A 24,150-nucleotide genomic window follows, 5' to 3' on the forward strand; every position below is an offset into this window, starting at 1 on the left:
GGGAAGGAATTGTTCCCTGGCAGGGTGGGCAGGCCCTGGCACAGGGTGCCCAGAGAAGCTGTGGCTGCCCCTGGATCCCTGGCAGTGTCCAAGGCCAGGCTGGACACTGGGGCTTGGAGCAGCCTGGGACAGTGGGAGGTGTCCCTGCCATGGCAGGGGTGGCACTGGGTGGGATTTAAGGTCCCTTCCCACCCAATCCAGTCTGGGATTTTCAGATATTGAAGACTTCTCATCAGTCAGAGAGGAGGTTCCTTCTTGCTCAGTCCCTCAGATTTGATGACGATCTGCTCTCTCAGCAACCTCTGTTTGCATTTCCCCTCTTCCTGCAGCCACGCCAGGTTAATCCCAGAGCCAAGTTACACATCTGTGGTCAAACTCTCAAACGTGGATATTCCTAGAAGAGACAGGTAGCAAATGGCAGAAAAAGGAGGCTGTGTTCCCTGCACTTCCTCACTAAGGAAAGCAGCTGAAGGAATTTCTGAACTGTACTTCCACAGGTGAGCAAATGCAAAGCATTTCATGACAGAGAAAACAGGGAGCTGGGCTTGGGAGCTTCCTGTGGGACACAGCTTAAGTCAGAGAACAAGGCACAAACACAGAGAAGAGTTAGTGCTGTAAATCCACAGCAAACACACACACAGCCTGGCAGGGCTGGATAGAGATGGGGAAAAAATGAGCTTTTTTGCTAAATGCAATATTCAGCTATTTATTGGTCCCAAGGAAACTTCTGTGTCCAAAGGAAGAGATCACACACAAAGAGCTCACTTGGTACAAAGTGTGAGTATAAAACCACAAACCTGGTCCAGTTAAGTGAGACTGATAAAGGCTGAATAAGGACAAATCAAGGAGACACTGAGGAGGGTCAGAGAGGAAAGCAGAAAATTCCAACCCAACACTGCAGTGCAAAAATAAGGATGGCAACAGAAACGTGTCTGATCTACTAATATTTAAAAACACCTAACAAAGAACACCCACACTTTTAGGATGAGCACTTTTTAAGGGATTTGTCCACATATTGCTGCAATTCCAGGACTTTCCTTTTCTGTTCCCCTCTCACCCCCTCCTTTGCAGTCCTTTCTGCTTTCTACACTGCTGATTATTTTTCTTTGATTCAGTTTGAGAAGATATAAATTCCTTTCCCACCGACCTGCTGCTTGGGCTCTTCTAGAGCTCACACAGCCCTTCAGGAACTGCTGAGGGTGCTTTGCTAATGACTCATTTAGTCTGCAAAATCCAGCCATGGCTAAACGATGTTTTGGTGGAGATAAAGCTTAGGCAGGATTAGTCAAAACACAGAGCCAGAAAAGCTCCTATACCTCCTCATTTACATCGAGACAGCAGTGCCAGCATGTTTGTTTGGTTTTTAATTGACAAGATACCGAGCAATCCTACATTTTCCTTTTGTTTAGGGCACAGGAGCAGGGTTGGGAAAATTTCGCTGCTTTATTGAGGGATTTATTCAAAGTGAAGAGCTCCAGGAGGGGACAGCTCAAGGAAAAAAGGAAATAAGCATTGCCTCAGCTCCTGACTTACAGTTATTCTACCCAATTTAAGGAGGCAGAGCAGGGAGGCAGCATTTGTTCCCAGCCCTCTGAGGAAGTTGTGGAAGCAGTTAATTCATATTAACACCTCTTTCTGTGGTGCCAAAGCTTCCAAACATGCCCTGACAGACCCTCAGCAGCAGAAAATATCAGCAGTGCAGAGTGGAAAATTCAGGGTACAGACCTTGACACCTCCTGTGAATATTCAGCAGAGCAAAGGGGGGAATGTTGTAGCAGAGCAAAATGGAGCAGAGTCAAATAAAAACATAAATGATCTGTGTGTCTTGTTGGGTTTGGGGTTTTCTGTTTGTTTGTTTGTTTGTTTGTTTTTGCTTTACATTTTGCTTCTAAGGAATAAATTTAACTTCAATTTCGGGAAAAGTACCATAATAAGGACAAATACTCTGCAAGCAGAATCCACTAACAAAAGTGCAGGAAGGTTTTTTAACTTATTAAGATCTAATTTATGAATTTTACTTTATGGAATTAATTACCACAAAGATAGATGGATGTGATATACTGTTGCTGGCAGCTGTTTTAATAACAACACTTTTCTTGCTAACAAATGCAGTCCTTAAATACCACAGCTTTTATTTTTGACTCTGAACTGAAAAAAATTCCCAGTGTGACACGGAATTTGAGGAAAAAGAAGTTGAGAGAAATAACTATGGGAGAAGTGTGCATTAAGAAAAGAAACAGTAGCAGGCATTACTGTGTGAGGAAGGGCTGGGGATTTTGTGATAGTATTAATAGGAGGTAAATCCTTTATCATGTTTTCTACCTAAAATCAAAGTGCCAGGTGGAACCAGACAGCTCTAGAGGGCCCAAACCTGCTCACACCTGGGTGAGAAGGGGTTTGTTTCATGCAGGGGTACCTGTAGCAGCACAGAGATGTTCCCCCTTGCTGAGGGATGTGTCATTAGCCATGGGGAGTAATGGGGGATTAAAGGAAAAATTCAGGGGAAGGAGCAAAAGAGTGATTTTTTAAATTTTCCTTCCTGTAGTGTGTGAAAAATTTAGCATAAAGCTTTAAAATTTCTGCTTCAGGAAACAGCCTCTGCATGCAGAACTTGCTTATTCCCTTCCAGCCTCTCCAAAATCATATTTATGCCACCATGGAGGTACTAAGGGATATAAAATCTATCCAGCCTCTACTTAAATCCAGCTCTGGCACTTGATTCCTCTTTCCTCTGCATCATCCCAGAAGTATCCCACTATGCCCAGAACTGGAGAAAATATTCCCCAAAACAGCACGAGAATTTAAATATAAACTGTGCTGTGAACTGATATAATTTAAGGATTAGCTCCATATTGATTCTTTATGCAACGGTGAAATTTCTTTTCTGAAAAAAACCTGAAAAAATGGAGTTCAACTTTTTATTAAAAACATTAAACCAGCTCAACTCCTAAAGCCAATTTCCAGCCTTCCCATGGCACAGCTTGGCAAGGGCAGTAGGCAGCTGCAGAAATCCAGAATTCATTTTCCTGCCAGATGTTTCTGGCACTTTCCTGGTCTCATCAGTGACCTTGTGGGGCAACTTTACTGCTCCCTGTCTTGGCAGTGTGAGGGCCTGATGGAGAATCAGTTTTATCCTCTGCAATTCCTCCTTCACGTCATGAAATGCTTTCCTGTACAACAAAAATATGCTGATGTTTTTCTACTTTTTCTCCAGCACAATGAGACATATAATATTTATACAAATGTAGATTAAAACTCCAATAATTTCTATTTTATGTATGCAGACAACTCCCAAGGCAAACACATGTTGCATTATTAAAGAATCAATGTAAAATGGCTCGATATATGAAATACGCAAATTTCTGGTGGTTTTTTTGAGGATTAAAATCCATCCTCCCATTATCACCATGTCTCATTCGTTAGCAACTCCACATGATATTTACAGCCTCCTGCAGCAGGAAAAGATTCAAATTAAACCCTGTTTCTGAAGTGTGAATTACATGTTCTCGAATTTCAATACAGTAATTGACTCCCTGAGATTTCTCACCTCGGAATTGGGAATATACTCCAAGCAGATCATTGCTTGCACCTTTCCTTTCACAGATGTTCTTTTGACTCCAGAGGGGTGTAAAACATACATCTTTTAAGAGGTAATTGAAATAACCTCTGCAAGTTCAGATCATTTCTAGTTTAGAACAAACAGTTTTCTACAACTTGGGCAGAATCCCGCTCAACAGTGGAGGCAAAATTGAATTTTACTGCCTCTGCTTTTTAGGAAAAGCCGTGGCAAAAATCCTCTCTCTTCCCACAGCGCTAAAGTGCAGATTTCCTCTCCAATTTCCTGATGTTTCTGTGCTCAGATTGTTCAGGGTGCAGCTCCACCTGGGTCACCTGACATTTACTGAGGGAAGCAAAAGATGTTTTATGTACAATTAACACATCGAAATCCTCAGTCTCTGGCATTCCCGGGAGATTAATTACGTGTAATATTTTAGAGAGCTCCAATTTAAATTCCGAGCAGCTTTTGATTCTCATACTTGAGAGCACTAATGAATCATCCTTTCATCCCATTTGGCTCCTAAGCAGCTACAAGTACAAACATTAGGGAAGAATTGAAATGACCCACAGTATTCATTGACAAACAGCAAAAGGTGGGAAAGAGATTGCAGCTCCCACAGTGTTTCCAGAATTTCTCATTCTGGAAAGCAGCAGCAGCTCCAGCAATAAAGTTTGTTTTAAAGTTCAGCTCTGGGAAACTTGTTCCTCACTCATTACAGGAAGGTGTTTTATGGAAGTGCTGTCATGCAACATAAAACCCAGGGATTTTTTCATTGTATATTTATGACACTAAGGCCAGTGTTTTACACCTCTTGCACATTCAAAGGTAATACTCTATATTTTAACTTTCCAGTTAAAATAACCTTGCAAACACTTCAAAGAAATGTACTTCTGCAGTGCTTTTATGAGTTAGCAAAAAGACAAAATAAGCAGAGAGCAAACTTCCATGAACTCCCCATTCTGGAATCCATTACGTTCTCCTTACACAGCACCCGCTTGGATTTTAAAGATTTCTTTTTCTAAGAGAGAAATAGATTGGATCTCTGTTCAGTCTCTACTCTGCCTCAGTACTTGAGTAAACAGCTGCCAGCAGAATAAACAGCGATATAAAATTAGTGATGTCATGTGAAAATTGCAAAAGCAAACAAGTTCACAAAAAAAAAAAAAGAGGTCCCTTTTAATTCAAATCAGCAGCTTATAAATTTCTGTCTCAGTGGTGCCTGGAGATAAGGAAGCTCAGGGGGACCTTCTGGCTCTGCACAACTCCCTGTTGCCTCCGGGATATTTCTGTTACCTAATAGCCCACCCAATACAAAGGCTATGGAAATTCCATCCCTCTTCTGTTGCAGATGATTTCTGGAATTCAGACCTTGAAAATTAAATCTAGAGCTCAAAGGTTTGGGGTCCTCACCCACCACTTCTCAGCACAGAGCCACTTCTGAGGGAGAAACTCCCAGCCCACCTTAGCCCTGCCCCTCCTGGCCCCATGAACATCATAAAGAACCTCGAGGATAGAGTTTGGACATTTGAACTGAGAGCTCTGTGATTTATTTTATTCTAGCATTTTCAAACCAGATCCTTTCGCTATCACTCCAAAAGCCAAGTGGAGAGTATGTATTTGTACTGATATTAATGCAACTATGTCTCATTAATTCATAACCTAAGGTGAACCCTGACAGAGTGAGGAGTGGAGAGTTTGCTAGAAATTAATTTTAGAAGAAAATATATGAAATGCTGGCTTTATATCCATATAACCCTTTTACTATCACCACACCTCTCTATAAAGTACTTCCTGCAATGGCTGAATCCCTTCCATGAAGAACTTTTGAATCAAAGTAAAATGAAAATAAAATTACCCGACGTGTAACAATCCTGAACCTCAGAAGCAGCAGCTTGTGCATGGTCCTCAGACAGTTCTCTTGCCATTCTCACTCCATATTTTCATATTCTAATAAATCAGTGAAAAGCACTGTCCATAATATAGAGAAAGAGAAATCTCCCTCTGCTTCTCTACTAGGAGTTTTCAATGAGTGAGGACATCTGAGGGGAAGTGGATGCTTGTGAAAAGCTACAAGAAATACAGGCAAGAAAAAGACTCCACACCAAAAGGTGAATTTGGTAAAAGGCCCTTTTTCTTTAAGAATACTTTAAAAACTTTCCTTCCTTCCTCCCTGGAGGGTTTTGGGGAAGACTTGAGCAGGGAAGAAAATCAACATGCAGTAGAACTAATGTGAGGTAATGAGTAACTATTCCCATCTTATTTCTATTTGTCCCTACAGTCATCTTTCAATTTAATGAACAAAAAACGAGGAGCATGTGGAACATGGTTAAAAAAAAAAGGTTATTCACAGAACTCTAATTTATAAATTTCATGGGCAGTTAATCTAAGTTGGAAACGACTTTCAGAATGTATGATTTTCTATTTACAGATGAGTGAAATGCCAACATAAACATAAAAGAAAATAGAAAAATAAATTGAAAGATCTCCACTTAAACTTTGTCAACATTTGTCCAGGCCTGCCTATCTGCATTCTGTTTTATGGGAATAAATTGATGCCAAGTGACAAAATTTACCTCAGCTATAAAATGCACACTAAAAATGCATTTGCACCCTTTTAGCAAAACTTACCCCCCAAAAATCTGATACCCAGCAGTTGACCCAACACTATTCACACACCAGGATAAAGGAATTCCATGTGATTCCATGGTTACCAACAACCTGGAGGAAACACCAGCAACAGCTTTAATTGCTATGTCACACACAATATTGAAGTCCTATGCTTGGCTGTACAGCAAATAACTTTATGTTACAGGACCTTGCAGTGCGGAGGCTTTTTCAGCTCTCCAGAAAAGGGAAACACAAAAAACTCATTTTGTTCGTAGGTAATCTCAGAACTTCCAGAAGTTTTTGTGCTGGTTGAAAGCATTCTTTCAGTTTTATCTCATATATAAACCTTATCTTGCTCCCACTAAAGGGGAAGCAAAAGCTGTATTTTTATCTATCAGAAATGTTTTCCCTCCAGAAAGGGATGTGTAAAAAGCCTGTGTGGTTCTCTAGAGCCCTGTAACTCCCTCCCAAGGAAAATTTGGGAATTCAAGGTGTGTGTTGACCATGTGCTCATTGTCCATGGCTGGCTGAGAAGGACACCATGGCTTTAATTTCCTGCTCCAACGCCTGCTGCTCCTGCCAGGCCATGTGGGGCCATGCAGGGAGGATCCTCAGCTGTCACAAACTGATATTGTGGCACTTCAAGCCAAATGAGGTCTTGGATGCAGCTCCCCGTGCCATCCCCGAAATGGAAATTTAAAATACTGATGAAGGGTGCTGAATTTTTTCCTGTTAGTTGATCTCAGAATGCTGAACTGTTAGAAATGGTTTTTTTCAGTCGTTCTTCAGGTGCTGGTGTTAGATGGAGCATCAGAGCCTTGCCCATTTAGGCTTGAAAAATCTCCAAGGATGGAGTTTCTTCAGCTTGGCTTGGTCCTTTTCATCACTTTTCTTATGGACAAAAAATTAAAATCCTTACATGGAATTTCTTGTCTAACCTGTGTCCATTGTCAGGTGGGAAGAGCCTCAGCCATCCCCTCTCTCCCTCTCCACCAGATGGTTAAAGACCTTTTGTTCCATTTTCCCAACTTACCTGAAGAGGCAAATTACACTTCCCTGATGCCCACAAAACTCAAACCAAAATGCCACTGAAATACAACAGTGAGGTTGTCTCAGTGCTCTTCATATTCCAGCACATCTCCTGATTTTCCCAGTCTTTCCTGTGAGGAGGAATGTTCCCGTTTGACTCTGAAGAAAGGCTTGAGAATAATTCTTTAAAGTGACTTCCACATTGACAAAAGGAGGGGAAAACATCAAATACAATGCAAGAAGGATTATAAAAATCAATCAGCAGGTAAACAATTCATTGCTGAAATGTCACCCAGGCTGCACAGCAAGACTTTATTCACCTGGGGACCACAGAATCCAAATGAAGGATTACCCTTCCTCAAAGGCTCTCGGGACACAACCCCTGTACCCAGAGTTCAGCTTCATTTTCTTTCATATCTGCCTCGTTTTGCACAGTTCAAAACATTCCCAGACAAATGCTATTTGTCTAAATAACCACTACAACCAAAAGCCATGGGTCTCCAGCTCTTCCAGCCTCCCAATAATCCATTTATACCCTGTATAGATAACTGCCACAGTCCAAAGGGAGGCAGGGACATTTCACAGCTTATCTGGAAGGTTAAGTCTGTAGTGATTAAGCATGAAAGGGCCTGGGATGCCCCTGGACGTGGCTTTGAGGCTTTGCTGATCCTTCCTGTGGCCCTGGCAAGGCAGGCCAGGCAGCACAGCCAGAGGGGCAGCCTCTCATTAAATGCCAATATGGATTAGCAGGGCAGAGGGGAGCTGGGAAAGAAAAGTGTAAATTCCCTGTCCTCATCATTCTGTCCAAAGCAATGCAAAACTCCTGTGAAGAGCAATTCTGAGATCCAGCACACAAAGGCAATTTTCAGGACCAGCAGACAATGTAGAGGTTGAGGCTGCTCGTGGAGAATGAACTCTCAGAGCATCTTCCTTTAATGAGACAACTCTGCTTAAAATCTCTCTTCTCATCACCCTCACTGCTGGGGGGCACAGAGCAGAGCCTGAGCCCTCCAGGCCTTGGAGATCCACCTCCAGAAATCCCACAGGAATGACCTACCCTGCCTGCCCACAATTCAATCCTCCTGTGAGCACAGGGGATGCTCCATTTCCCAGCATCTTGAATTTTTACCTAAATACAGATGACCCCTAAAGGATCGCCAGAGGAGCCTGAAGTCAAGGAAATAAAACTGCATGTTACTGCATGTCAGCAGTGACTGACATTCCATCCACCTCCTTGGAATTCAGCAGCAGGGACAGCCTTTGTGGAGCAGTTCTCTATTTTCTCCTGTTCTGTGTTTAAACTCTTCTATAATTGGCTAAGGGATTGAAATTAAAAGTTTTCTTGCACCATAATCATGGAAAGACATTTTTCTTAAAAACATTATTTTTGGATGTGAACAACACTAGATAAAACTTTTCTAAAAGATGAAAAGAACAGCATAAGGCCAAAAATACATGATGTATTTTTCAGCAAAAAAGGCAAAGTAACAGCTTGAAAGCAAAGCTGGGATTTGAATTCAAAAGTGCAAAAAGGGAGATTATTCTTTGTACCAATATAACCTGACAGCCCAAGAAAATTCCCAACCATTCCTGGGACTCACAAGCCACCACACTGCCATGGATGTTTCCTTAATATCAGAGATCTGTTCTCTAAACCTCCTGAAATCTGAATACAGAAATCCTTGCCCATGTTTTTATATCCCATCCAGAGTTTTGCACCTTCCCTATAACTTTTAGAAGCAAAGGGAAGAAACAACACCTTTATTCTGATCCACAGCTGCTGTGCCACTGCAAATAATTTTAACCAGAACTCATTTTAACCAAGGGACCAGGACTTTATTCAGAAAATCAAAGTGACATCAACAAAACACATCACTGTGGCGGCAGGAAAGAAGCAAATATTACAATTGAAGTTTATCCACTCTTTTACTTTTGCCTCCAAAAAGCGAAAATAAATGTGAAAATACATTTTCTTGATGCCACAGACTTTAAAATAGATCATGGACCTCTTGGATAGCTCTGTTTCATAACTGCCTGCCAAGTTCAAGCAGCCACTTTGCACCTGAAACCCAGAACTTTCCAAACACCTTCAAATCAGCATTGATGAAATAAATGCCAAAAAAATAAAGGGACAACCTACCCACAGCAAATTCCACTTTGTGCCATGCAGAGCTCCCTGAGGAAATATTATATTATATTATATTATATTAATCATATAATATAGTATTATTCCTGAGTGCAGACCACTACAGCCATCAACCTGGGGGTTGGTGATTGTTGCAATTAGCCAAGTTGGGGTGTTTTTATTCCTCAGCTCTACAAAGCCACAAAAAAGAACCACCCCAGAGGTGTGGCAGATGTCAGTAACGCTTCCTCCCACAAATAAATCAGATAATAAAACCTGTTGCTGAATGTTCCAGCTGTGCCAGAGCTCTCCAGTTCCCAGTAACCCACCTGGGCTCTGATGAAGCACAAACCCAGAGAGATTTGCTCCGGGACAGGACATGAACAAACTGGGATCAGGAGGTTCTGGATGCTATAAACCCTGCTCTAAATCATGGCATTGATTTCTTCTGTGAAGCAATTGGCTAACAAAAGGAGAAACAGAGTCATTTCAGGCCCAGGGACTACTGTGCAGTTATTTCATGTTGGATTCTGTTGTCTAAGCTTCTGATTCCACAGGATGTGTTGTCACTAGATCTATGAAACTTATAATCATGCACAGTGTGCAGAAGATCTTTATACGTTATTTATAATTGCCCAGATAAAATACTCCTCTTTCTCCAGCATTGAGCCTTGACAGGATATTTATACCAGTAATTGTATTTCCAATGCATCTCACAGCAGTTACTGTTTTATCAGTGCTATTTTTAGGACAGACAGTTGGATGCCTGCTAAATACTCTCATTTTAAATTAATTTCTCCAAAGGTTGCATTCTCCCACTGCAGCCCATATTCTCCTTTGCCAGAATGGGGCAATATCTTACATTTCTTGAGGCAAAGAATATCAATTTCTGTCCTGCTCACTGCAGTAGCTCTGAGGGGAATAAAGCTTTGTGCTTTGTTCATCGTTAAGGCTGGGTGCAGGCACAGTCCTGAACTTCACCTAACACAGACTCGAGCAAAAAGCTCGTAAAAAACCCTAAAAGCTTCATTTGCCACATCATTTCCCATTTCCACACCTCGAGGGTTACTCATACTCTTAGAGAACGTGTGCATCATCACCCAGGTTTTGCCTTCCTTTTACGCATTTCTTTATATGCCTGAAGGCATGAAAAACCCTCTGGAAATTAAATTTTCCTTCTGATCAAGAGGGGGTTCTTTCCTGATGTCTCTGAATGTGCCTCACATTGTTTTGGGAATCTCTTCAACAGACACTGGTAGGGAAAAATAACACAGAAAAGAAAAAAAGCAAACCAAAAATGAATCATAAATCCTTCTTGTATAAAATTCATCACCTGCAAGGGGAAAGCAGCACTGCACAAATTCTCTCTGTGCTCCCCTGGCACCACTTAGGGCCATTTCCTCTCATCCTTTGGCTTGAGCCATGGCAGAAGAGACTGACTCCCACCTCACTGCAAGTCATTGCAAAAGAAAATCCACAACAGATTTGGGGGCTGGTCAGGGGTAGAAGCAGAAACTGAGTGGAAATAAGAAAAACAGTTCATGCAGGATTCTGCCATTATCCAAGTCTCCAAACATGCATTGGAACAAAGGACTGTGAATAATAAATTGACAACACCACCTTTTTATTGATTAATCTGAAATGCTGATTACTCTGCTGTTTTGAAACTTTTTCCCTTCAGTCTCTTTCAGTTTTTGGCTTGCAGTTCCTTGGGACTCAGCAAGCCATGTGGAAAGGGAAAGACCTGAGCTGAAGTTCAGTGCTGCTGGAAGTCTCTCCGAGGTCAGCACCGGATAAAAAGTGGATTGGAAAGTCTGAAGGGGAAAAGAGGTGCAGGTTTTCCCATTTCCTTTATGCCACCACTTTCCTAAGGATGCCTTACAGCTCTGAGCTTTTCCTGGTGACCCAGCTCACTGTACATCTCCAAAGGCCTTGCAGTCTCCACACGCAGCTTTTTCCAGGTAAAGCCCTGGAGAGCCTGGGCTGCCCCAGAGCTGCTCCTGCCTCAGGCAGGGGGAAGCAGAGCCCTCCTCAGGTGCCACCCTGAGCCTGTTGCCACCCCAACACTCATCCTACAAGCTGGAAAGATGACCAATTCTGTGCTGTGTAGGTCTTCCTTGTAGGTCTTCCCACAACTTGCAGCCAAAGCAACAGGAGCTGAGGAATATTTGTTGTACAGGAAGAGCCAAAGAAAGCCCCAAATGATGGCTGAAGCGATGCTGACGGGATTTACAAAGCAGGAGAGGAGAACATGCAGCAGAGGCTTGTGCAGTGCCTGTGGCCAATTTTCCTTTGCACTGAAGCCACAGCTTTGTCAGCAGCGATGGAATTGGATCTTGTTTACCAGCGTGAGCAGATCGTGGCACTTCATTATCATCACAAATGGAGAGAAATCCCAACGTCCCGGGGTGTAGCCAGCCAGGGCTCTGAGGCACAGTGACAACCATGGCCTTGTTGTCACACCAGCAGAGCACGATTAAAAGTACTGAGTTCAGAATTAAGGATTTCAATTTGATAAATCTCTTCTAACAAAATACTCTCAAACTCTTGCAACAAGCACAAACCACAAGTTTCATCACAGCACCTCAGCCCTAATGAACAATCCTATTTTTAATTCTATGATCTCCAGCCACTGGCACAAAACCTTGGGAGTTTGGCATGGTTGTTATTTCATATTTGAAATCCTTTTTCATATCACATTTGCTGCTCTTGGGTTTAGGAACAACAAAATGAGCCCACAGTTGCCAGGCTCGCCTCTTGCATTTGGAAGAACTGAGATCAGCATTTTTAAAAGCCATCTTCAATAGTAAAAATGAATATATTAAAGACACAACAGAGCTACATGGCCACAGACACCATTTATTTATAGCTCTTTTTGATAAAAAATATGCAAAGAAAGCTTGCAGGTGAATTTTTTGGCCCTATTTCTCTGCAGCAAGGGATAAGTGACACAGACAACAACACCTGGGCATTATCTGTCAAACCTTTATTTACATACCAGCATTTTTGGTTTAGAGATTCTTTATAAAATTTTTTATATCCTGTATGCAATTTAATTTTATTTACACCAATGCACTGCAATAAAACAGTGTTGGGAAACAGGGATTTACTCCTCTTTATTATATCAAAATTGCACTTCTTTCAAAAATACCCATTTTACCCATTTACCCATGGTGTGAGCTAAACTGTATTTAAATGAAATGTACGTGTTTCTTTTTGTTTGAATCTGAGCTAATTTCGTAAAGTATTAAAGGCACATTGAATGATGTATCTATGAGTAAATAAATAAATCCTTAAAGCAGGACCAGCTGTGGTTAAACCCAGGCAAACCTGCAGAGTCTCCCCAGGTGTGGCTTAGCAATGCACATTAAATAAATCTGCTCAAGCGTGAGGATTGATCAATAAAGGCTGTTCTTACATCTGTAAAGCTGGGAGGAAATAGAGCACAGAGTGCAGAGCAGGAATTTCAGTGTGTGAAACACCCCCAGGGAAGTGCCAGGCTGAAGGGAGGCAGGAAAAGATGGAGTCACCAATGAAAAGCTGCAGCATCAGGGATTGTTCAGGTGTAAAAAGGGAATTATAACCAAGTGCTTCTCATGTGGGTTTGCTTCACAAATAGGGAACTAGCTATTTAGGAGCAGTCTTTAAATGAAATAACATAGCTGGGGGCTGCTGTTCAGCACAAGCTCTCGAGTGTAGGGCAAGATTAATGAAAAAACTTGCTCAGTTCTAAAGAGTCCTAAATTTAATAGTGGATACAAGTAATGCTCAACCTGCTCACATTTTCCTTCAGCTGTGGTACCATCAGGATCTCTGGTATATCCATTTAACCTTTGTTAAACAGCACTGAATTTACAACACTCGTAAAAAATTAGATTAAATCCAAAAGAGTGTTTAGACAGAACAGGAAAAAAGGGAGAACTGAAAGCCGCAACCTGCTTTATAGTGAACATCCAGCCTGTGCACATGGCCCTGGAAGGAAAGAAGCTCTAAGGTAGGGCAGAAAGGAGCAAAACAGGTGAAAAATGCAACATTACCTCAAATAATAAGCAACACCACTGAAAATGCCAGAATCTCTCTCATTTTTTGGTGCCTTTAAACTTCATCCTTTTCATCCTCTTTCAACTGCTCTGTATTTGTTACTAAAGCAACACATTCACCTTGGCACTCAAATTCCATCTTAAGGTTGGAAATACCATTTGGCTGAGCAATCCCAGGGAAAGGAGGCAGAGAAATATTCCTCTCAAGGCTCAATGCATTCCTCAGAGCAGTCACTGGAAAGCCATAAAGCCCCAGCTCTGGGTATTTTCCTCTTTCTTCTTCAGCTGATAATGCAAGAATATTTCCCACATTTTAAATGTTATCAGGACCTGCCTGCTCTGCAGATGGGAACATAAATGGAGTGGTTAATGCTCCAGCAAGAGAGGGAATGTGGAATATGCAGCAGGAAGGCAAGAGCTGGCTGTGAATCATCCTGTGAGCCTGGAATGGCCCTGATGATCAGCACAGCCCCACGGTTGTGCTGAGAAAATTCCCCACTCAGCAGTTCCTCAGCTCAGGGGCAAAGCCACAGCACCTGCCTTGGGTTTGCTGGGGGCAAAGAGAAGCTAGGACTTTCCAAGATCCATGGGACCTTCCCAAGATCCACAGGACCTCCCCAGCCTGTGCGACTCTCACACATCCACGGATGAGGAAGATGTGGATGGATTTTAACTCTTCCAGGCTCTCATTTTCAGGGGTTTGTTTTGAACAGGTTTCCCCACTTACCCACAGGAGTGAGGACAAATTGCAGAGGTGCTCTCAGCACAGCAGGAGCTCTGCTGACGAAATTTCCATTTCAAAGGACGAGAAAAGATAACTTGACCCAGATAATCAGGGTAAATAGATCCCAAACAGGTCCACTGTGTCACAGCTCTCCGACTTAGAAAAAGACAAACATCCTGAAATAATTACACTTGCCACAACCATTAATAAATAACTTCTGAAAGGCAATGAATGGATTTCTGGGCTCTCCTCTCATAACAAACCATGGACGTCACACACATTTACAGGAGAGGTACCACCCGTGACACCAAAATACTGCACATTTCAGACAGGTCTCCAAGTTCCCCATTTCTGCTGTTCAGCTCACTTTGGGGATCTGGTACTTTTCCACCCTCCCTGCCCTCGTGCAGGGAGGTACCAAGGCAGGAATTTCAGCTTTGAACTCCAGTAATGGTGTTGTCTAAGACTCAACCCGAGGGTTGCAATGATCAAAAACCCTTCCATTTGTGTTATTTCCTCTAGTGATTCTTTCCCTCACATCAGTTCAGAGTTTGTTACATTTCTCAGTGTCACACACTGTTCTGTGCAGAATAAATAACCTCATGCCCTCCGCCCTCTGATACTCACATCCCATGCAAAAGCATCCTCTAAAACTTGTATTTCAGTCACCTGTGGCCTTCTGGGCCATATCTTGGCAAAGCAGGAAAATATACTTTCCTCAAGAGCATTTCTGGACTTGCATCTTCCTCAAAACTCAGAAATAGAAAAGTTTTTGTTTTTTACAGATAAAAACCAAAGCCCATCCTCACAGCCCCAAACCTCCCCAAAAGCAGCTGTCATTTCACCTTCAAGAATCCAAAACGTTGGTAAAGACCTCCAAGATCATCCAGTGCAGCCTTTGATGCTCTGGGTTGTGCAAAGTAGCTGCTCAGGGCTTATAAAAACTGTACTTCATTCACTCGGTAAGAACGAGCAAAGCCCAATTCTAATCTTAAATCCCATTTTCATCCCTGTGCCTACTGAATGGAATCAGGATTAATGTAACCACACATGCAGGCTTTAATGGTAAAGTATTCTGGTGTGCAAAAAGAATAAGAGAGCTGAGGAGACAGAACTTTGCCGTGCTCTGCAGCATTTGGCTTGTGAAGTGCAACATCCAGCTCTAAGAGCTGGAATCAAGGAGCACCACCTTTCTCAAGGAGTAGATAAAATTTTGTGTTTATGAACTCAATGCCTAAAAAATGATGGCACTTTTGGACCAATCCCCATTCCTTTGTTGTTAAATAGCTTTCCAATACAACTTGCATCTGTATTAAATGATACAGGAATAAAAGCCCTAAAATCCCATTGACTTTCCAATCATTAAACAAAGCCCCCCAAACAACCCAGGAAGATGTACATGATTTTTAATTATCTGATACATGTATATATCCTAAATATAGACAGATAATCCATTTTGATGCCTCACCCTAAACCTTCCTGTAATAACTGCACTTTGTCTCAGGTAATTTAATTTCATATTCTTTCAAGAACACACTACTGCAGTCCTATTTAAAAGATAATAATTCTTTTGAAGAACTCATTAGAATGGCTGATGGAGTTCAGAGGAATTCTTTGCCCAGGTGGGATTTCTTAGGAAGTTTTGAGAAAGCAAATCAATAAGTGTTTACAGATTGCAAGTCTGATCACACTGCTGGCTGTCCCCAGAGGAAGCTGTGGAATTGTCATTTCAGTGAGGGGATCTTGGCAGAATTAGTTCTGCGTCCTGGAAAATTGCTAAAGGACAGGGGACAGCAGGCTGGAGCAAAGGCACTCACAATCAATACAACAATACTTGTGCTGTTTATCCTGGCAGGATTTTACCCTGCTTCTGATCACTGCCATCAAAAAGTGTAAAAATTCCTTTACGCTTCAATATTTCATGGAATCATCTGAACAACATTGGATTTGGGGAGGGTCCAGGGAGGGGATATTGATACACAGGATATGATAGGAAGAGCTTTGCTTGTAGTTCATCAAATCAAATCTTACTTTAGAGATCAAATATTCTTTGAAACCACCTGGATTTACTTATTCTTCTCCCACTCCCCACACCTCCCCATCCCCTGCCTTACTTCTACTGGTTCAGTGCTCTTAATGAGGGAGTCAGAGCCATTTAAAAAGATTTTTTCCTCCTTTCTTTCTTTCATTTGCCTTGAACCCCTCCCAACTTCTCCTTTAGCTCCCATTATGTGAGCATGTTTGACATGGAGGATGAACAAACCTTTCCTAGAACTGAACCCATGGTTCCAGGGCTGACTTGCTTCAAGCCATGCTCCCTGTGCATGCAGAGGACATTCAGGAATGTCTGAAGGATTCTTGAAGAGCAATGCAAACTCCTACCTCCTTCATGCACAAAACTCCTTTCCAGGGAGAAATCCGTGCAATTAAAAACCTCTGCCAGGAATATCCTCCAGGACTAAAACCTTCCCTACACTCACAGCAAGAGCTCTCAGGAGAGCAACTACTACTCAGTGACAACTTCATTGTAATAGAAATGAGCCACTTCACGACAATGGAAATGACAATTTCATGATGACAATGAAAATAAACAAGAAGATATTTTCTTTTCAATCTAATCTTGGTACCAAGAGGAGTGAAAAATACTTATTGTGGTTTCAGGTCAGCATTTTGTTTCATCCAACAATTTCTACCCTGAACAGCACCCTAGGAATGGCCTGACCTGAGAAAGACAAATTGTCAGGTAAAAGTGCATAAAGAGCTCTGTTTACTCAGAATTTCCTTCACAGGACTTTGTATCTTACCATGGAAAAGAATAAGAGAAGTAAAATCACTATCTGATCAACTGCTTGGCCAAGCTGCTCACCAAAAGCTGAATTTGGGAAATATTCTGAAACTATGGCCACTGTGAAATCCAGTTCCCTCCACAGCTCACTGAGATAACCCCCTTTGGGCAATGTCAATCAGGGAAACATTCTCTCTCCATACTCCAGACAGATATCCTCTTCTATCACTCAATTACCATAAAAATTTTACCACAAGTCTGAGGCACAGATATTTTTTCCCCTCTAGACCTTAAGAAAACTTGTCATATGCTCACAATAAGTTAACTGTTAGAAAACATCTGTTAGGCTAGGAGGTAAAAGAGTGATAAAAAGGCCCTAAGGATGGCTTTGAAAGATAGTTTCCTGAGGAAATTATGGAAATCCTCCTGATCTGAGGAGAAACAGAAATTAGCAAAACTCCACATTTCTGACAGCCTCCAAATCTCCTGTTGCTCTGTAAAACCTGCTCCAAACCCAGGGCAGAGCTGCTCTGTGCTGCCCTTTATTTAATCCCTCAGCCCACCTTCACAATCGCCTTTAAACTTTGGCTCTGAGAGCCCAACTCTGAGGCACGCTGAGGCTGAATGGAAGTCACCAACCTGGAGCTCTGTGTCCCCACGTCCAGCACAGATCCCTCTGAAGCCACAGAACCAATGAAAATGGAATTAATTATAGCGGTTTTACCACAAGGATGTAGGTTATACAACTCACAAGAACTCGATAACCGTTTTAATGGGGGTCATCCCTATTCGAAGAGATGTTGCAGAGAATGCTCTGTGTGGCTTAAATAGTTTAAATGAAAAAGGTTTCAGCAATTTGCAAAGCTGATTTTTATGTTTTCTATAGAACAATGTGGCTTTGCTACCGTGAAGCAGAGGGCACAACAGAAAACCACAGGCAGGAAGAGGAAAGCTCCTGCCATCACCTCTGAGCTCCTGCTGTGCACTGGGCATATAAGCTGAAATGGCCTCTTTTCCCTCAGAGAATTTGTTAGAATTAATCAATAGGCAGCTGGGGATCAAATCTTCAAAACCAGGCAGCGCCCAGCAGCTCTCACCACGACCTGAACGTCCACTTCAGCAGATGTTCAAGCAACTGGAACAATTTGGGGATGGAGGTTGACCCCTTTCACAGACAAAAGACAAAAAATGTTTTGTATAAGCATAATTTTTGTTCTCCCCCTACCATTATACTCTGGAGAAAGAGTATTCATGGTTCCTGGGCACTAAAAATAGGCTAATAAATCTTCAAACAGATCAAACCCCTTGCCTGGTGTTGTTTCAAATCCCCAGCAGTTGTGAGGGCCCATGTTTTACATTCAGAATTTCAAGAGACATTGTTTCATTGAGAGGTTCTTCTATTCCCACTCTCAGAGCAGAGACTTTGAAAAAAATGGAAATTTGGGAGATCAGTTTCCCAACCTCATGAAAACCTGATTGTGACGAGCCCCACATCTCAAATAAAACCCAACCCCAAAACACCAGCCTAGCACCCTGAAGGGCACAAGGGGCAATGGCTGTAGGGTGAAGGAGGGCAAGGATGGACGGGAGATTGGGAAGGAGTTGTTCCCTGGGAGGGTGGGCAGGCCCTGGCACAGGGTGCCCAGAGAAGCTTTCAATACACTTTAAGGTATTGATACTGTCTGTGTGTCCCATGTTTAAAAATAAAAATGATATTAAATGATTTTAAATAAAAATTTAAAAGTCCATAGCAATTATTTTTTACACTATGGGAAACAAATATATTCTCTTTTACACTATGTTTGGCACAAAGGTCTCTGGGAAGGTTGGAGAAAAACTGTTCCCAAGTTTGAGGTTTAAGCTTCTAAGATGTATCTGATTCCAGCTGCTGGTTTTCATTCAATTTGCTTTCTATACTCCACTTATTTGAAAACTTTGTCATAAGAAATGGCACTGGGGAAGCTCAAATTTGCAGTGTTCAGCAGTCACCTGGTCAAAAGTGCTCAGCCTGAATGTTAAATTAGAACCACCAATTAATATTAATTAAAGCAATCCCCGAGGTGTAAAACCTGCCCTATTTTGGGGAAAGGCAGCAAAGTCCTACTGGATTTTTCGATTATCACACATTGCTGTAATTAGTTCACCCAACCTGATTATGGCCTTGAGGACACACAGTGGCAGCTCCATGGATCCAGGGTTGCTGGCTGGAATTTGGGAAGCAATTCCTTACTGTGGGAAGGAAGGGGGTTGGACACAGCAGGTTACAGAACAGAGGACCAGAGGTGGGATTTTGAGAGGAAAAATTATCCTGGCTTCTTCCCAGACACGCCTCAACATCCAGCCCTGATGGCTGACACTTCTTCAGTGCTTCACAAAGGATTCATGCTTGGAAAGGAGGGAAAATGGAGCAATTTGGAGTCCTCTGGAAGGTTCTCAGCTCCACTTGTTCCAGACAAAGAAATATGCAGTGCTAACATTCCATTGACTACCACGAATTGTCCCTGACACATTACTCCTCTTCTTTCGTGGCTATTTTGATTCAAGTACTAAAAACTCTGCAAAGCTGGGGAAAAAAAATTTAAATTTAAACACTGTGAAAGCAATTTTGCAGCTCAGGTCTTGAGGTAAGGGCAGAAACTTTGGGCTTTCAATAATTGAAGCTCCCTAAGCAACAGCAGCTCGCAGGGTTACAGAGCAGAGCTTTTGACAGCATTCATGGAATTACAGATACTTCACCAGGCACAAGGAGGGCTGGTTAAGTTCCCAATGCATTTTTGAAAGGGAATTAGAGCTATCCATTCCAGGTTGTTACTTGTGGAAGACAAGGAGACTTCCAGCTTCTCCAGTATGTGGTTACTAAAGAACTGTCACTTCCTCCTGGGAACATATTCCTTCTATTATTCCCCCCTCTCAAATTTAATTTTCCATAACTGAAAAATAAACCTGATTATCAACATGTATTTCTGGCCTGCCCAGTGCATCTTTGCAATATTATTTTATCTCATTTGAAGGATCAGGAAATCCAATTTCCATGGGCCTGAAATCTGTTCCCTTTTCCTCTTGCCTAACAGAAGCCCAGAACTGTTTGCTCATTGGGGTGTTTATTATTAGAATATCTCACGTAAAAAGGGGAGAAACATCCAAAAAAGCTTCCAGCTATAGTTTTGCTCTGAAGTCACACTGGCAGCAGGCAGCATTTAACACATCTGAATGTCATCACGCTGCTTTGCCAGAGAATGTGGAATAGGGATGAGCAGGAATGCTGCATTCTGAGGTGTGGATCTCCAGCTTTCATCCCTGCCCAAAGGACAACCTGGTGATGTCAGTGTGAATCCTACACTGTACCCCGAAATATTGGAACCTATGTTGCAGAGAAGGACTACAGAAAAGAGAAGTCTTCTCCCACTCTGTTTTGCTGTGGCAAAGCTCAGTAATCCGCAAAATAGGAGCTCCCTTCCCTTCCTGGAAAGGTTTAGGTTGGAAATTTGGGAAAGGTTGTTCCCCCAGAGGGTGCTGGCACTGCCCAGGCTCCCCAGGGAATGGGCACAGCCTGAGGCTGCCAGAGCTCCAGGAGTTCATGGATGACACTCAGACACAGCACTGAGTTTTAGGTCATCCCATGAGGAGAAAGGACTCCGTGTGTCCCTTTCAGCTTGGGATATTCTGATTCCAAGAATCTCAGTAGACTCACAGCAGTCACCAACAAGACAATCCAGGTACAAAGATCCATCTGTTGCAGGAGATGTCACAGTTTGGGGAAAACAAAAAGCCCAGCATGGCACCAGCTATTATAGAGCTGCTCAACAAATGCCTTGTCATTAAAATAATAACAACGTCACAGAAGACAAGCAGCTAGGAATAAACAATAACAGGTATATCCCTTGAAAAATGGCCTGTCAAGAAGAAAGAAATATTTTGAAGTATTATTTATGAAAAACCACGTGTATGATGTTAACCCTGCACATTACAATGTAATACAACCCTTAAAGTGTGACAACCAAGCATATTTCCAGTACCTTGCAATGCCCTGGTGCTCCTACACCTGCTGTTTAAAGAATCCATGGCTCTCTTCCCTCCTTGGAAATCCCAATCTGCTCCTTATTTTTCCTTAGTCACGTCAGTTTACTGCCCAGAACAAGACTCCCAACTAAAGGACCTCAAATGCATCCATACAAAATACTTCCCTGTTTTTGTTTAAAAAAGTGATGCTCTTGCTGTCTTATGAGGTTTGTGTCTTTGTTTACATTACTTACAATTCAATTCAATAAAAACTTATCATCAAAGCACATCTATCCAGGCATCCATCCTCCAAAATGCTTGGATAGAAATTTCAAAGTTGAAAACTTAGGCCATCCCAGAGCACTGCAGCCTTGGTGGTACATTTGCTAAATGGAATGAAAAAAAAATGCCCTGTTTGCTTTTCCACTGAAACTTTCTAATGAAATTAATTAGGTAAGTAATAACTAATATTTTAATAGAGAAAACAAAAATCCTCACCCAAATCTAAAGGCATGACATGTAAACGGCCAAGGATTTGAAGGCTATAAATCCAGGATTCCCTAGAAAAATCAGATTTTGGCAGGAAGTTTCTCTTGGGAGAAAGGGCAAAGCCAATTCTCAATGCAACACAGTGATTTTCATTATATATCGGAGAACATGCTGGAATGTTGGAATGCCACCTACCCCAAGTTTGGATTGTGAATACCATTCCAAACACTTGGATACCAGGAGAAGTCTGGCACAGTTGCAGGATGTCTTTTCATCTCCACTGCCTGCCCACTGAAAAATTTATGTGCCCATTAGTACCTTTGATGATTATAACGACGTCATTTACTTGGTCTAAAGTGGATGTCAGAATATACCTTGATGACAGCAATAAAGAAATATATATATAAAAAAATCACTCTATGGCAAAAAAGTGATTAAAATTGCTATGAAATTCCCATTACTGCTGGACTTCTGATAAAAATCGTGACCTTGGCAATCAGTGCATCGAGGGAAGTATTAACTGGGCCACTGGTGAAAGGAAATCCACTCCAAAGTCAACAAGAAATCTTAAAAAGCTGTGGATTGGATTACAATCACAGATTAGCCCCATGGCAGCAGCACATGACTTGGTCTGGGCTTGCTAAGAACCAGGCTTGAAATGACTTTGGCAGAGCCCATCTGACATTTGGGATTCTGCTGGTGGCACATTTGCTTTTGGAGGCTGTTTGGGGAGTTCTGGGGCTGCTGCAAAGCCTCAGTGCTCAAGGGCATGGCCTGAGCATACCTTTTTTCTCTTCTCTGACCTCGGATGTGACTTCTGTTCGCGGAAAATTATCCTGGTTTTGGTTTTGTCCCAATGGAAAAATGGAAATTCAACATTTCTGAAGCTGCCCCTAACAACACAAAGCACATTACATACATGCAGACTCCACAGCAGTGACTGCCTTGACTCCACGATAAAAATAAGTGGCATTTTTACAATTTTTCTTTTCCTGCCCCAGTTTTCCCTATTCTCACCATGATACCCTCCTCTAAAAAGAAATGCAATCCTTCACATCCCCTGGTTTTAAGATAAATTGATTGCAATAAGAAAAGGTCGCTTATTCCAGTAAAATGCAAACTCTTGGCCTATTTCTTCATTGAAAGCACAGCAGATTCCCATGGCAGGAACTGCCTCCCCAAACCTTGGAGTATTTGCAACAGTCCCTTGGCCTCTCTTGGCCACAGGTTCCAGACAGAAGGAAAAACAGGGAAACAGAGACAGTAAATTACTGCAAAACCTCTCTGAGCTCTAAGCTTTAACGCAAACATTGCATAGGAATTTACCTTTTTTGCCTGACTCTTTCTGCCTTTGTAATTTAAAGCCCTACACAATTGCACAGACAGCACAACAAAGCCACAATTCCAGCATAAGCACAAAAGCAGCAATCCCCAAAACATCTCTGGGAAGTTGTTTTACCTGCTTGTGTCAACTCATTCTCTAAGCACATCTACCCAGGCATCCATCCTCAAAAATGCTCAGATACAAATTTCAAATTTGAGAATTTAGGCCATCCCAACCAGGAGAGCACTGCAACCTTGCTCATGCAGGTAACATTTGCTAAATGAGAAAAAAAAATGCCTTGTTTGCTTCTGTATTGAAACTTTCTAAAGAGACCAATCAGGTAAATAATGATAATGATGATAATAACAACAACAATAATGATAATGATAATAAATAAATAATAAATAAAAAATAAATAATAAATAATAAATAATAAATAAAGCAAGCAAACAAAACCCACCCAAAAACTAAAGGTGAGACATGAAAACAGCCAAGGATTTGAAGGCTACAAATACAGGATTCCCTAGAAAAATCAGACTCAAGAAGGCTGGATTTGTCTCATACTCTGAAGAGAATCCAGCACATTTCTCATCCCACTCAGGGACTTTGGCCTCTCTGCTCTGAGCCTGTTGAAGTCCTAAACCTTTACAAGTTAAGGTAGTGTTCAGTCAAAGTTTGCACTTGATGACATGGGAAGTCCTTTCCAAGCTCAATGATTCTGTGATTCTGAGCAACAGGAAATTCTGGACAGAAATCAAAAAACCCCAGAAACAATTCAAGACCCTTGGAGTGTGAGTGACTGCAGTGCCTGAGTGCTGTGGGTTCCCCTCTGCAGGGTTGGGGTGGGGTGGTGGCCAAGAGGGTGGCACAGAGGTTGTGGCCCAGGCTGTGTCTGAGCCCAAGCTGCTCAGCAGAAAACAAAGCCCACGTGACACACACTCCATCCTTTTGCCCTCTCTTTTCTCCCTAAAGTGAAAAGAACTTTTCTCTCTTTCAGTCAGGGAGTCAGGAACACCAAGCTTCCCTGGATAAATGAAGAGCCACCAGATGTACAATCCTTACCCAGTCACACACTGCATATTGGGAAAGCCTTGAAGGCTTTTCAACCAACAGCCACTTCCAAGGGATGCTTGCTGCACTGACACAGGACCTGTGCACGGGTGTTCCTATCCACAGTTTTGTTTCATAGATAACTGGTCTCTGGGAAGCAGGAAGACAATGCCTGCTAGGCCAAGCACTTCTCAATAAAAGCTCATTTTTCATCTTCCAGCTCCAGGCTGGCTGACCTGAACACTCAGAGCCTGCACTGATGCACGTGTGGAGCATTGGATACATCCCTGGGTAAAGTCTTCTCCTGCAGGAAACATCTCCACTCTCCCCGGCAAGATGCCAAGAGAGCCCCAAGGACACAACAGGATTTACACCATTACTGCACAGAGCGAGAAGAGCTATTTCTTCTGTTGACATTC

The 24,150-nt window shown here is 42.2% G+C and overlaps 1 protein-coding gene across 5 annotated transcripts in view; it reads right to left on the reverse strand.

The window, feature by feature from the left end:
- The window catches only part of PCDH15 (protocadherin related 15), a 497,507-nt gene that overhangs the window by 364,853 nt on the left and 108,504 nt on the right, over positions 1-24,150 (reverse strand). The gene's annotated exons all lie outside the window — the stretch shown is intronic.

The sequence above is a fragment of the Lichenostomus cassidix genome, chromosome 6 (genome assembly GCF_008360975.1).
Source record: "Lichenostomus cassidix isolate B80296 chromosome 6, HeHo_3.0, whole genome shotgun sequence".
Classification (NCBI taxonomy): Eukaryota; Metazoa; Chordata; class Aves; order Passeriformes; family Meliphagidae; genus Lichenostomus; species Lichenostomus cassidix.